The sequence below is a fragment of the Gopherus flavomarginatus genome, chromosome 3 (genome assembly GCF_025201925.1).
Source record: "Gopherus flavomarginatus isolate rGopFla2 chromosome 3, rGopFla2.mat.asm, whole genome shotgun sequence".
Taxonomy (NCBI): domain Eukaryota; kingdom Metazoa; phylum Chordata; order Testudines; family Testudinidae; genus Gopherus; species Gopherus flavomarginatus.
In genome coordinates this window covers 31,167,851-31,181,418 of record NC_066619.1, presented here as the reverse complement: position 1 = coordinate 31,181,418, position 13,568 = coordinate 31,167,851, and positions in this window count along the sequence as shown.

Below are 13,568 nucleotides of genomic sequence, written 5' to 3'. Positions count from 1 at the left end.
AATGTGACAGAAAGATAGGAAGAATAGTAAGAAGCCAATATGGCTCCATCAGGAGCTCTTTAATGAAGTGAAAATCAAAAAGGAATCCTACAAATGGTGGAAACATAGACAAATTGCTAAGGAGGAGTACAAAAGAATAGCAAAAAACATGTACAGGCAAAATCGCAAAGGGTAAGCCTCAAAATGATTTACAGAAAGAAGACGTTCTATAAATACATTGGGAGCAAGAGGATAATAAAGGCAAATGGAGGTCCTCTATTTAGCAGGGAAAAGAGCTAATAATGATATCAAGAAAACTGAAGTGTTTAGGGCCTATTTTGCTTCAATCTTTGCTAAAAAGGTAAATTGCTATCAGATATTTAACAATATTAAAAGGGGGGAAGGAATGCAAGCCACAATAGGGAAAGGCTAAAGAATATTTAGATAAGTTAGATGTACTCAAGTCAGAGGTCCTGATGAAATTCAGGGAGCTTAAGAAACTAGCTGAAACAATCTTGGAACCATTAGCTATTTATTACCTTTGAGAACTGCTGGAGGACAGGTGAATTACCAGGGATCTTGAGAAAGGCAAACATCGTACCTATAGTTAAAAAGGGGGCAAAAAAGGACCCAGGGAAAAAAGAGGACCCAGGAAATTATAGACAATCATCCTAACTTGAATACCTGGGAAGACGCTGGAACAAATTATTAAGCAATCAGTTTGTAAGTACCTACAGGATAATAGGCTAACAAAGAGCCAACGTGGACTTGTCACAAACAAATGATGCCAAATCAATCAAATTTCCTTTTTGGACAGGATTACTGGCCTGCGGAGGTGGGACTGTAGATGTGATATACCTTTAGTTTACTAAGACTTTTGACACAGCCCCACATGATATTCTTATAAGCAAACTAGGAAAATATGGTCAATCACTGTGAGGTGGGTGCAGACCTAGTTGAAAGAGTAGTTGTAAACTAAGGTTTGCTGTAAAACTGGATATACTGTATCTAGTGGAGTGTGGCAGAGGTCCTGGGTCTTGTGCTAGTCAATATTTTCATTAATGACTTGGATAATGGAGTGAAGAGTAGGCTTATGCAAATTTGTGGATGACACCAAGCTGGATGGGGTCGGAAATACTTTGGGGAACAGGATTAAAATTTGAAACAACCAAGACAAATTGGAGAATGGGTCTGAAATCAACAAGGATAAATTCAATAAAGAGAAGTACAACATACTGCACTGAAAAAAAAAATCAAATGCTCTTATACAAAATGGGGAATAATTGGCTAGGCAGTAGTACTGCTGAAAAGGATCTGGGGGTTACAGTGGGTCACAAATTGAATATGAACCAACAATGTGATGCAGTTGCTAAAAAGGCTAATGTAATCCTGTGTATTAACAACAGTGTTGCATGTAAAACATTGGAGGTAATTGTCCTGCTATACTTGGTACTGGTGAGAACTCAGCAGGAGTACTGCTTCCAGTTCTGGGCACCACACTTCAATACGGATGTGGACAAATTGAAGAGAGTCCAGAGGAGAGCAATCAAAATGATAAAAGGTTTAGTAAACCTGACCAGTGAGGGAAAGGTTAAAAAAACTGGGCATGTTTAATTTCCATAAATAAAGACTGGAGAGGGGAGGAGGCATCTGACAAGTGTTCAGATACATTAAGGGCTGTTATAAAGAGGACTGTGATTAATTGTTCTTCATATCCACTGAAGATAGGACATGAAGTAATGGAAGCAAGGGAGATATAGGTCAGATATTAGGAAAAACTATACGGATAGTTAAGTACTGGAACAGGCTTTCAAGGGAGGTTGTGGAACCCTTGTCAATAGAGTTTCAGAACAGATTGGACAAATACCGGTCAAGAATGATCTAGGATTACTTGGTGCTGCGTTAGTGCAAGGGGCTCAATGAAAATGAAATGACCTCTCAATATGCCTTCCAGAACTATATTTCTGTGCTTTTGTGAGTCTATGAAAATCTGCGTGTAGTCCAGCCCTAATACTGAAGTAATAGTTTCCATGTGGGGTGGGGTGGGGTGGGGTGGCGAGGCAGGGACTCACTGGCGTGGCACCTCCTGTTGGTCATCCTGGGAATTAGCACTTCCAGCCCATAGCACCCTCTGCAGGCCAGTGTCTTGCCTGCTGCTGGCCCTGTGTCCTTCCCAGTACCCTTTGCCCAGGGGTTCTGCCCACCAGAGTACCTCCTCACTCTGGGTTTCCCCTCCCAGACAAACCCCCTATCCTCACCTTGCCTCAGCGGCTACTGCCAGTCATCATCTAGCCCCCATTCACTGGGGCAGACTGCAGTCTCTAAGCCACTCATCACTGGCAAGGGGGGGGTTAGACCTGCTTCCTTTCCTAACCCTGGGCTGCACCTCTGCAACCCCAGTACCTGCTTTGGACCTTTACAAAGGCCTGCAGCCTGGGGAGTTGCTAGGCTGGAGCTCCTCTACTCCTTTGCCCTTCCCCAGCTCTGCTCAGCTCCCAGGCAGCCAGGTCTTTCTCTCTCTAGGGAGCTAGAGAGAGTATATCTGTTTTTCAATTGCGGACGCTCAGGCCTCTTATAGGGTCAGCGGTGGCCTGATTGGGGCATGGCCCCAACTGTGGCTGCTTCCCCTAATCAGCCTAGCATTTTCTAGGTTTAGGTTGGATATTGGGAAAAACTTTTTCACTGGGAGGGTGGTGAAGCCCTGGAATGGGTTACCTAGGGAGGTAGTGGAATCTCCTTCCTTAGAGGTTTTTAAGGTCAGGGTTGACAAAGCCCTGGCTGGGATGATTTAGTTGGGGGTTGGTCCTGCTTTGAACAGGGGGTTGGACTAGATGACCTCCTGAGGTCCCTTCCAACCCTGATATTCTATGATTCTCCACCACAGCTGTCTCCAGGGCTGCTTTGACCCCCTGAGGTGAGGAACGGGGTGGTCACCCCACTACAGGTGGTTATACCAATATAATTATACTGATTAAATTCATTCCTTAGATAATATTGAAAAAAACTTTTCCATGCAGATGAAGCCTTAGTAGCATTATAAATGTCTTATGTAGTGTAGCTACTAGGGAATGACACGGAGTCACACCTTTGGAGTGAGGCATCGGCAGCTAGGAGCTTCTTGGGATGCCCAACTGCAGTGCTACCAACTCTTGCAGCATTTGCTCTTGGAGGCACATGATATGAGACTCTCAGAGTTCCATTTCTGGCCCTCAGAGTTGCAGAGAAAAGCTTGAAAAAGTGATTGTGATACACCCAAATGCCTCCAAAGCTGAGCGACAAGTAAAACAAGCTCACATTGTTGATGGATTTTTTAAATCTCAGGTGTGTTTCGGGGTGTCATGGTATAATTCCCCACTCTGAACCTTAACGTCCAAAAGATGGGGTACCAGCATGAATTCCTCTAAGCTCAATTACCAGCTTAGAACCTGTAGCGCTGCCACCAACCAGGAATTCCAGTGCCTGGTACACTTTGGTCCCCCCAAAACCTTGCCCAGGGACCCCCAAGACCCAGACCCTCTGGATCTTAACACAAGGAAAGTAAACCCTTTCCCTCACCGTTGCCTTTCCCAGGCTTCCCCTCCCTGGGTTACTCTGGAAGATCACTGTGATTCAAACTCCTTGAATCTTAAAACAGAGAGGAAAATACACCTTCCCCCCTCCTTCTCTCTTCCCCTCCCAGATTCTCCCAGAGAGAGACAGTAATCCTAACACAGAGAGAAAATAACCTCTCTCTCCCCCTTCTCTCCTTTCTCCCCACCAATTCCCTGGTGAATCCAGACCCCGTCCCCTGGGGTCTCACATCAGAATAAAAAAACAATCAGGTTCTTAAACAAGAAAAACTTTTAATTAAAGAAAGAGCAAAGATAAAAATTATCTTTGTAAATTTAAAAAAAATGGAATAGGTACAGGGTCTTTCAGCTATAAACACTGGGAACACCCTCCCAGCCTAAGTATACAAGTACAAATTAAAATCTTTTCAGCAAAATACGAATTTAAACTCCTTTCAGCCAAATACACATTTGAACTCCTTCCAACCAAATACACATTTGCAAATAAAACAAGCATAAGCCTAACTCGCTTTATCTACCTAGTACTCACTATTTTGAATCTATAAGAACCTGTGTCAGGGAGATTGGAGAGAAACCTGGTTGCACGTCTGGTCCCTCTGAGCCCCCAGAGTGAACAACAACCAAACACAAACAGCACACACAAAAACTTCCCTCCCTCAAGATTTGAAAGTATCCTGTCCTCTGATTGGTCCTCTGGTCAGGTGACAGCCAGGCTCACTGTTCTTGTTAACCCTTTCCAGGCAAAAGAGATATGAAGCACTTTTGTTCTATTATCTCTTACTTATCTGTTTATGACACGGGGCCTGGCTCATGATTTTTTGAACATTTGGGGTGAGTCACAGTGCACTAGCCAGGCAAAGTTTATTTAACCCAGGGTAGCAGAGCCCATTTTATGCAGGGATGGCCCTAGACCAAATGGTGCCCCAGGCGACGAGCGTCTTCGATGCTCCTCTCCTTCCATTTGTTAAACTTTTCAATACCGTATTTTTATTTCATTTAAAGCCCATTCCATGACTTGGATGCACAATTTGCATGCATGATTTATCCTTGTCATATAAAACAATAAATTTGCCTGTTAGTATCTGTAAATCTCTATTTATTCATGCCATATATCAGCAAATAAAATAATCCTTTTCTCTAAGCTTATAGAAACTTTTTTTAATTTTAAGAATAACTGAAGTGTATTAACATCAATATTGTGTGGACCAGTATTAAATAATATTAAAGTAGGTGACAGCCTTAGAATGTTAACCCTAGTCGTTTAGTTCAAATAGTTGCTTTTCCTACCTTTGCCCTCGTGAACTGAAGCACAGCGTCAGAGGATCCAAAGACTGGCCAATGGCATTTTCAAGTGCTGTCAGTCTCTCGTCAGCCATCATCAAACAAAGATATGTTTTAATGAGCCCAAACTTTGAAAAACTGCACTCACCACTTGCAACTGTGACCAGCAGCATGAGCAAAATCCTCAAAGCTATCCACACATTAGGAAAAGTGTCCTTCAGCTCTGCATCATGAATTAATTGGAGAACTTGGAGTGGAGAGTGCTTCGCATATTGCAAAACATGATGGATGTTGTCCAATTTGACGTAAAGGTCTTTATCATTGATTTCTGAACATTCCCCAGGTGTCAGCATCGGGTGAAGGTCTGTACAATAGTTCAGGAATGTTTTCTTGTTCACCGGTAGCTTACTAAGGTAATTAAAAATAACCCAGCTGTTTTTGTAGTGCTTCATTTCTCTGAACTTTTGTTGGATTGGACAGACACTCAAGCAGTGTCAATGACTGAGTAAAAAATAACTCTCTTGAATTTTTCTTCCAAGCTTCTCATCACCTTATCTCTGCCCTCATAACCAAACTGTCTCTTCTTCCAAGAAATACGAGTGTCCTTGAAGGAAGGTTCAACTCCTTAGTTTTCCACCATTTCTTTGGCAGCAGTGATGGTGTCTTCAAATCTGTCTCTGTAGGCCACTACAAAATCAAGGCAGCTTGTCATCAAAGTGGTCATGATGTCCATCAACTGAATTTGTAATGCCTCGCTTACAATGTTTAATTGTGGTTTGCCACAATATCCTGTTACAAGTGAGACCAGAAATTTGAAGTCAATGATCTGGTTTGCCAGGTTTTGCGCCTTGTGTTGGATTCCGGCTTTGGCTTTAGTCAACTGTGCCAGTTTCATCGGGCCATCGTAAACCTCAGTTATTTGGTACCTCAGTGGCCTTATGCTGTCAATGCAGCTCACCCAGCGAGTGTCATTTAGCAGCTTCATGGTCAGACTTGTAACATTGTCCGTGAGGATCTTCTACCCGATAGTTGCTGCTGAAAACAGGACATTTATCCTTTGCAGTATTCCAAAGAGACTGAATCTAAAGAAGATGACTCCACATCTGATGCAACCAGGTTAAGGGAATGGTAGCCACAAGGCAGGAAGAAAGCTCTTGGATTCAGTGCAAGGATCCTTGCCTGGAAACCACTGTTTCTTCCCTTCATGTTTGCACCATTGGCATAGTCTTGGCTGCGGCAGTCCTCAAACTTTATTTTATCCTCATTCAAAATGTTCAGAAACAGCAGTTAGGCCTTTTCCAGTAGAGTCGTCCACAGACCAGAAACCGATAAAGTTTTCCTTTACTTGGATACAGCCATCCTTGTCATCAACAAATCTTATTGTAAATGGCATCTTTTCACTGTGACTAATGTCAGAAGTGCAGTCCATTATTACAGCATAGTACTTAGCTTTGCTGAGCCACATCAATATGTTATCAAGCACCTTCCTCCTTCCCATAGGGTCAATCAATTTGTTTTGAATTGTTTTGCTGCAATAATGGCCCATAGCTTCTTTAAGAACTACTCCACATGCATGCTAATTCATAATATCATATTTCCCAAGGAGCTCTACCAAACCAAGGAAATTACCATTATGTTCAGTAAATAACTTATCTGACAAGTCCTGGAAAGCCATATTATTTTTTGCAAGAGGGTAATTGAGATCAAACATCAAGAATGTTCCTCCAGTGCTGGTTTTCTACATTAATAATGTGCTAGTTTTCTGCATCTGTGTATTTATTCAGCTTGACCCTGGACTCTGCCTCCATCCATTTGGAGTAGACTATAAAATGGCTGGGTGACTTTTCATGTTGATTCAGAGCATCAACTAAGTTATGCCAGTAATTGTACCCGGAAAGTGCAAGCAATGATTTAGCATTCTTGTCAAATATTTTGCAAGAAAAACAGAACACTTTGTCAGTTGGTTTTGAGTAAATTAGCCAGCACAGGTTCAGTTTTTCTCTATTCTCAAGCACTCTTTCACAGTCTGACTTTGAGAAGTGTCACTTCTGCTTATTTACTGGAAATGTCATTGTGACATTCTGTACCTTGGAGGAGTGTCCTGTAACCCCCATATTCCTCATTTATATATGATTGTGATCTTACCTTACAAGGCATGCTTTACATGCATCAGGAGAAAGAGAAATGGCTTTCAGCAGATCATAACTTATCCATATATGTATATCATTACCACATATGAAGTTATGAGAATTATATTGTATGGTTGTCACTAAAACATACTATAAATTGGGGATTCAGCCAGATATTAGCTCCCCAGAGACTATAGCAAGGAAAGTAACCAATGCCCAGGTGGGTGTCAAAGAACCCATCAACAGCCATTGTTCAACATGGGAGCAACAATTCAATGACTCACCTTCATGAGGCCACACCAGGGGAATTGCTCAACCTTGGCTGGAGACTCAGCAATGCCCCCCGGGGTGGAGACATGCTTGGCTGGAGGCTCTGGCAGAAGGGACAGTGAGTTCCTTGCAGGCTCAAGCGGGAGACTCAGCCCTGCTGACCCATTCCAGACAACTCCAGTGGGCCTGTGAATTGCTAGGGACAGAGTGTCCATGATAGCTCAGTCTGTTTGACCCGATGAGCTGTGGGCAAGCAGGCACCAGCTCTGACAGCCTGGTGTGCCTGACTTGTGGACAAGCAGGCGCCAACCCAAGGGGATGCATAGGCGTGTGAGAGCTGAAAAAGGCTCTTGCACATGCCAGTTCAGACAACTGGGTGCTGCTGGAATCTGACTTTTACAGTCAGTAAGAGAGAGTGGTGTGTCTGCCACAGAAAGCTTACATGGTCTGTGGTGGGTCAGATTAAGTATAAGCATGAGCAACAGGACGTTTGGAGTGGCTGGCTGGACCCCCGAGATAAATAAAAAATTGTCTGAGTTTAGTGTGAATCAATTTGGAAAATGGAAAAACCCATAGTTTGAGGGTCTGTTTGTGGGGGGACAATGCGTATGAGGTATTATGTAAGAAATGGCAGGACTTCTTAATAGCTAAACCAACCCCCAATTACAAAATGTGAAAAAGAACTTTGATATCTGGGTTGGCAATAGTAGCTAAGGAGTTAAGCAGAAATCTCTCATCTTAAAGCAGTATCAGCAAAAAGGGAGTTAGAATTAGAAAAGCTGGGAGCTCAAAACAACCTATTAGCAGGTCAGAGTTTGTCCGGCTGCTCAGGTCAGTCAGTTAGATTTACAAGTGCAGGAACTAACTGCTTTAAGTAAAAAGGAGAGCGACAACTACGTTCTATCAACAAAGAACGAGGAATCTCAGGCAGCAGTGAGAACTGGTGAAAGATCAAAGCAACCCAAGAGAATCATGTCAGCCATACTGCCTGCTGAAATAAGATCAACAGTTTAAAGGGAAAACTGAAAAGAATCCAAGGAGTTGTTGCAGCAATGTGACTCGATCCACTAAGGGGTTGCAATTCTGAAATAAGTTCAGAAGAGGAAGACTCAAACGATCAAGGTCCCTGTAACAGAAGAACAACAGAGTGTCAACCTTCAGCACCTAGGTTTGAAGAAGCTGAAGTTTCTGAAAATGCCTAGGAGGGGATAGGACTTCCTATGGCCCCTGTCACCATGGCATTAGTCAGCTATGGATCATCAAGAGCACCTGAGACCAGATAGGAAATAAAAGCCTACACTCTTGAACAAGCGCCCCCAATGGGAAAAACATTGGGATGCCTGAACCATGAGTCTGCATTAGACTGGCTTGCCAAGATTGGCAGTCTCCCAGGTGTCAGCAAGGAGGACACACAAGTCCTATTGAGGAGCAAAGAATCCTGTGGCTCTCCCTCAAGTCCTATTGAGGGAGTGCATGTCTGGAGAAGACTACAGTGCCTTGTCTGGTAACATACAAATGACTAACACAGAAGACATCATGAAGATGTATGAGGGCATATACAAGTTCAACTTCCCGTGCAGCAATGTCATCGGCTGATTCTACAGTGAAAGACAATGCATGGGCGAATGGCCAGAAAAATATTTAAGCCATAAGAAGCTGCTTTACTGGTTAGCAGGAGCTGCCTCCTGTGATACCAGTGAGTTCAAGGATTCTTTGGTTCAAGGATTTCTGCCTACCTTAAAAGTCAGTATGGGGGCAGTAGATCCTAGATGTTGCAGGATCTAGAAGAGAAGCCCAGAGCAGCTTTTGAAATACAGAGAGAAGCCTTCCCAAACAACTACCAGAGAGAGAGGATTTAAGGAAAACCTTAGGAAGCAACCTAAGGGACAGAGCTGTAATGGTAAAAACAAAGACCAGCAAAGAGCTCAGTACAGATCAGACAAGAAAATCAGCAATCAGGACCCTGTTGAAGCAAGAGCTTTCTGAGCAATGCTATGGAGACGTCTACTCCAATACAAATCTAAGGACCGGATAGACAGTCTTCCAACCAAGAAATTGCTAGCAAGGTTGGCAAAGCATGAGAAAGGTGAAGAAATGGCAGGTGTCACACAGCAACAATTATAGGGAGGCCTAATGTGACAAGGCCAAGGTCCCCCTTCTCCCTCAGCACCTGTGACACCCATCTTCAATGATCCATGGGGGAGACCTGTAGTGAAAACTACTCTAAGGGGCCAGTTAGGAGATTTTAAACAGATCTTACTGGTTGACACAGGTGCAACCATCTCTCTTATACTGCAAAGGCTGAACCTAGAGCAAAAAACCTACCTATCCATGAAGTTAAGATCCTAGAAAGATTCAACAGGAAAACAAGTACATTTCCCTTTTGGAACCCATACCATGCACTATCAACAAGTTTGAGATAAAAACAACCTTTTGGAGTGCAACATCTAGATGGACATGGGATTTTGGGCATGAATGTATTGAAGAAACTTGGGACTGTGGTTGACCTACCAAACCGAACCTTGATGCAGGGAACCAATGAAAAGTGTGGGCTGATCCCAGCATCACACTGAGTGGCTGCACTGAGGCACCAGAAGACCTCAAATTGCCTGGTGGGAGCCAAAGGTAATGAAGGTGGTAACTGGACATATAACGGTGTTTGCATCTAACAAGTTGCAATGTGGGCAGATAGAGGAAGAAGTAAAAGGTGATTGTGCCAGATCCAAGGCCCTAGCGCCAATATAAATACCCACAAGCTGCTGAGTACGGACTGAGAGAAACCATCGCAGCATTGACAGACCAAAGAGTTCTGGTAGAAACGTCTAGTGTGTGCAGTGCACCTATCTGACAGGTACTAAAAGCGAATAAATGCACTTGGCGATTAACTCTGGATTATCAAGAGCTCAACAAAGTGACACCTAGGCTCACTCCAGTGGTTGCCAAATACCAGGAAATCATGGCAACAATCTCCGCAGGAGCTCAGTGGTTTTCTGTCACAGACTTATCAAACACCTTCTTCTATACCCCACTTCATCCTGAATTATGGTACAAGTTTGCATTCACCTTTGATAATAAGCAATATACCTTCAGCCGTGTTTCCCAAGGGTTCCACAATGTACCCTCCATCTGCCACAAGAGTGTCACAAGAATGTGCACCACCATTCCAGAGATGAATAAAATAATTAGCTACGTCAATGACATCCTTATTGCAACATCAACCAAGGAAGAAAAACTGAGACTGTTAAATGTAGTCCTGGAAAAAGTAAAGACAACAGGATTTCTTATAAATCCAATGAAGGCCCAGATGGTCTCACAAAAAGTGACTTATCTTGGAGTAGAGGGTAGGAGACCTGTTGGCCAATGCATAGAGCTCAGATGTAAGCTCCCTGCCCCAAAAGACATCTCTTCTCTGAGATCCTTTCTTGGACTCACTAGTTTCTTGTGGAGAACTATTCAAATTGCCCACCCACTCTACCAACTGCTGCAAAAAGGACAAGAGTGGAAATGGAATGAAGAACACATGGAGTGCTTTAACAATCTTAAGCAGGTTCTAACTAAAATACTGGCACTCGCTTATCCCAGAACGGGACAAGTCATTTCAGCTACAATTAGCCACAACTGAAAGGATTAAGTGCTATGCTTCTTCAGGATAATCGGAATGGACCCAAACAAGTGGCATATGGGTCAAAGACACTGAGTGACACTGAATGAAGGTATTCCCCTTGTGAGCATGAGGTATTGACACTGATCTGAGCCATGCACCATCGGGACTACTTGATAGGCATGTCACCATTGATGCTCCAAACAACTCATACACCTGTAAAGTATGTTTTATCCGAACAGATTAATGATGATGGAAGGGTATCCAACCCCAGATTGGTGGTATCATAAACCTAGTCCCAGATTTGGACTTTAACGTCCAAAATATGGGAGTTAGCATGAAAACCTCCAAGCTTAGTTACCAGCTTGGACCTGGTAAAGCTGCCACCACCCAAAAAATTAGAGTGTTTTGGGGCACTCTGGTCCCCCAAAAAACCTTCCCTGGGGACCCCAAGACCCAAATCCCTTGAGTCTCACAACAAAGGGAAATAAACCTTTTCCCTTCCCTCCTCCAGGTGTTCCTGGAGAGATACACAGAAGCAAACTCCATGAATCTAAACAGAGGGAGTCCACCCTCTCTATTTCCAGTCCTGGAAACACAAGCACTTCCCTCTTCACCCAGAGGGAATGCAAAGTCAGGCTAGTAAATCTAACACACACAGATTTCCCCCTGACTTCTTCCTCCCACCAATTCCCTAGTGAGCACAGACTCAATTCCCTGGAGTCCCCCACTAAAGAAAAACTCCAACAGGTCTTAAAAGAAAGCTTTATATAAAAAGAAAGAAAAATACATAAAAATGGTCTCTCTGTATTAAGGTGACAAATACAGGGTCAATTGCTTAAAAGGATATTGAATAAACAGCCTTATTCAAAAAGAATACAATTCAAAGCACTCCAGCAACTATAGACATGTAAATACAAAACAACAAACCATCTTTGTACTCACAACTTGGAAACAGAAGATTAGAAAGCAGGAAATAGAAAAATTTACTCCTCATAGCCGAGAGAGTACAGGCAGAAGACCAAGAACAAAGGACTCACACACAAAAAACCCTCCACCCAGATTTGAAAAAGTCTTGTTTCCTGATTGGTCCTCTGGTCAGGTGTTTCAGATTACTTCTTTCCAGGTGTAAGAGACATGAAGCCTTAGCTATCTGTTTATGACAGGTGGGGTGGTTCTTAAGTTTACTGAACAAAAATACTGAAGTCATCAAAATACCATCTCTGTCCGCCATCCCTTACGCATCATTAACATGGGAAAGACCATGAATGCCCCCTGCCCCTCAAGGATGTGCAAGAAATTCACTTCCTGTTCAAATTTGGTCTCACATATGCAGAAGCAAGGAGCAAAAAGATGGACATTTGGGTGGTTGAGGGGAGTTGTTTCTATCATGATAAACCTTGCACAGGTTAAGCTTCTATGCAGCTGAAGGTGAAGTCTTGGAAGGGGAAATCTATAATGGCAACAGGCCGTAAAAGAGACCCGGTTTAGGAATATCTTAATGAAGTTCCTCTACCTATGGTTAAGACAGGCATGCGTGCAAACGACTTCTGGAATGTGCTGATCAAACAGTTTCACTTTTGTTTCTACTACCTGTCCCTCCCTTCTCACATTTATCTCCAGACTTCGTCTTTTTGTCCAGATCTATTCCTCCTCCAACAATCTTCTGTTCAATTAACTTTTTGAAACTTTGCACTTTTAGAGAGAGGTAAGGGATCGACTCTGTGAACATAAATTGTCAGAGGGACAATAGAGTTGAGGTCTGTTATTTCTCACCTCTATATATTATTTTTAAAAGCATTTTTGCTGTTAGCAAGCATGTTATCTCTGGAGACACAAATCCACAGTTTGAGAACTGCAAAACTAAGCATCTCTGATGGTATCTTCTAGACTAAGCACTGAGTCCCATTGGGAAGATAGAAAGATTAACCTAAATAATGTATACAGGAGCCCCTAGAACCCCACAAGATTGAATCCCTAATCCATGAACTATTGGAACTCATTTACAAAACTTTTCTTAAACATTACAGGAATATATTGTCTCGTACTATAGAATTAGAATTTATTATCCCTTTTCCATGATGAGATAGTTTTAATTAAGATACGCTATAGCTCAAAGATATCTTTAGATAGATTTTTTCCTGAAAAATCATTTTATCAAAAAAATCTAATTTAAATTTAAAAAAATCATAGATTTTTATTCACCTGTCGGATAGCCATAACCAACAAGGCTAGCCCAACTGTATACCAAGTCAAGCTGAAAGAAAATAGGAGGAAAGTGTGCTGTCTGTCCCAGAGGCAGCCCAGTGGCTGCAGAATAACATCAAGAAAGAAGATCAACATACCTGTTTGTGAGTTCCTGAGCTGGTGTTGTTCGTGATCCTCATCGTCCAGTCTGTGGTGTTTCTGGTTGTGGTCCTCTTCCCTTCCTGTTCCAGCCATGGTCTTGATCTTGTTGTGGCATCCTTGTTCCACTCTTGGTATCCCTGTGAAATGATGATGTACAGTTTTGTCTGTTTATCTTGTTAACCCATTTGTAATTAACCCAAATTTCTGTGTTAACTACAGTAAAAGCTTTGTTATCCAGCATGTTGGGGAGGGAGAGGGAATGGAGGGTGACAGTTAGTCAAAATTTCTGGTTAACTAAGTTATATTTCCAATGGATTACCAATTTTCAAAGAATTACAATACAATAAAGGAATAAAGTATAAAATAGTAGACAGGTGCTCACCAATCCAG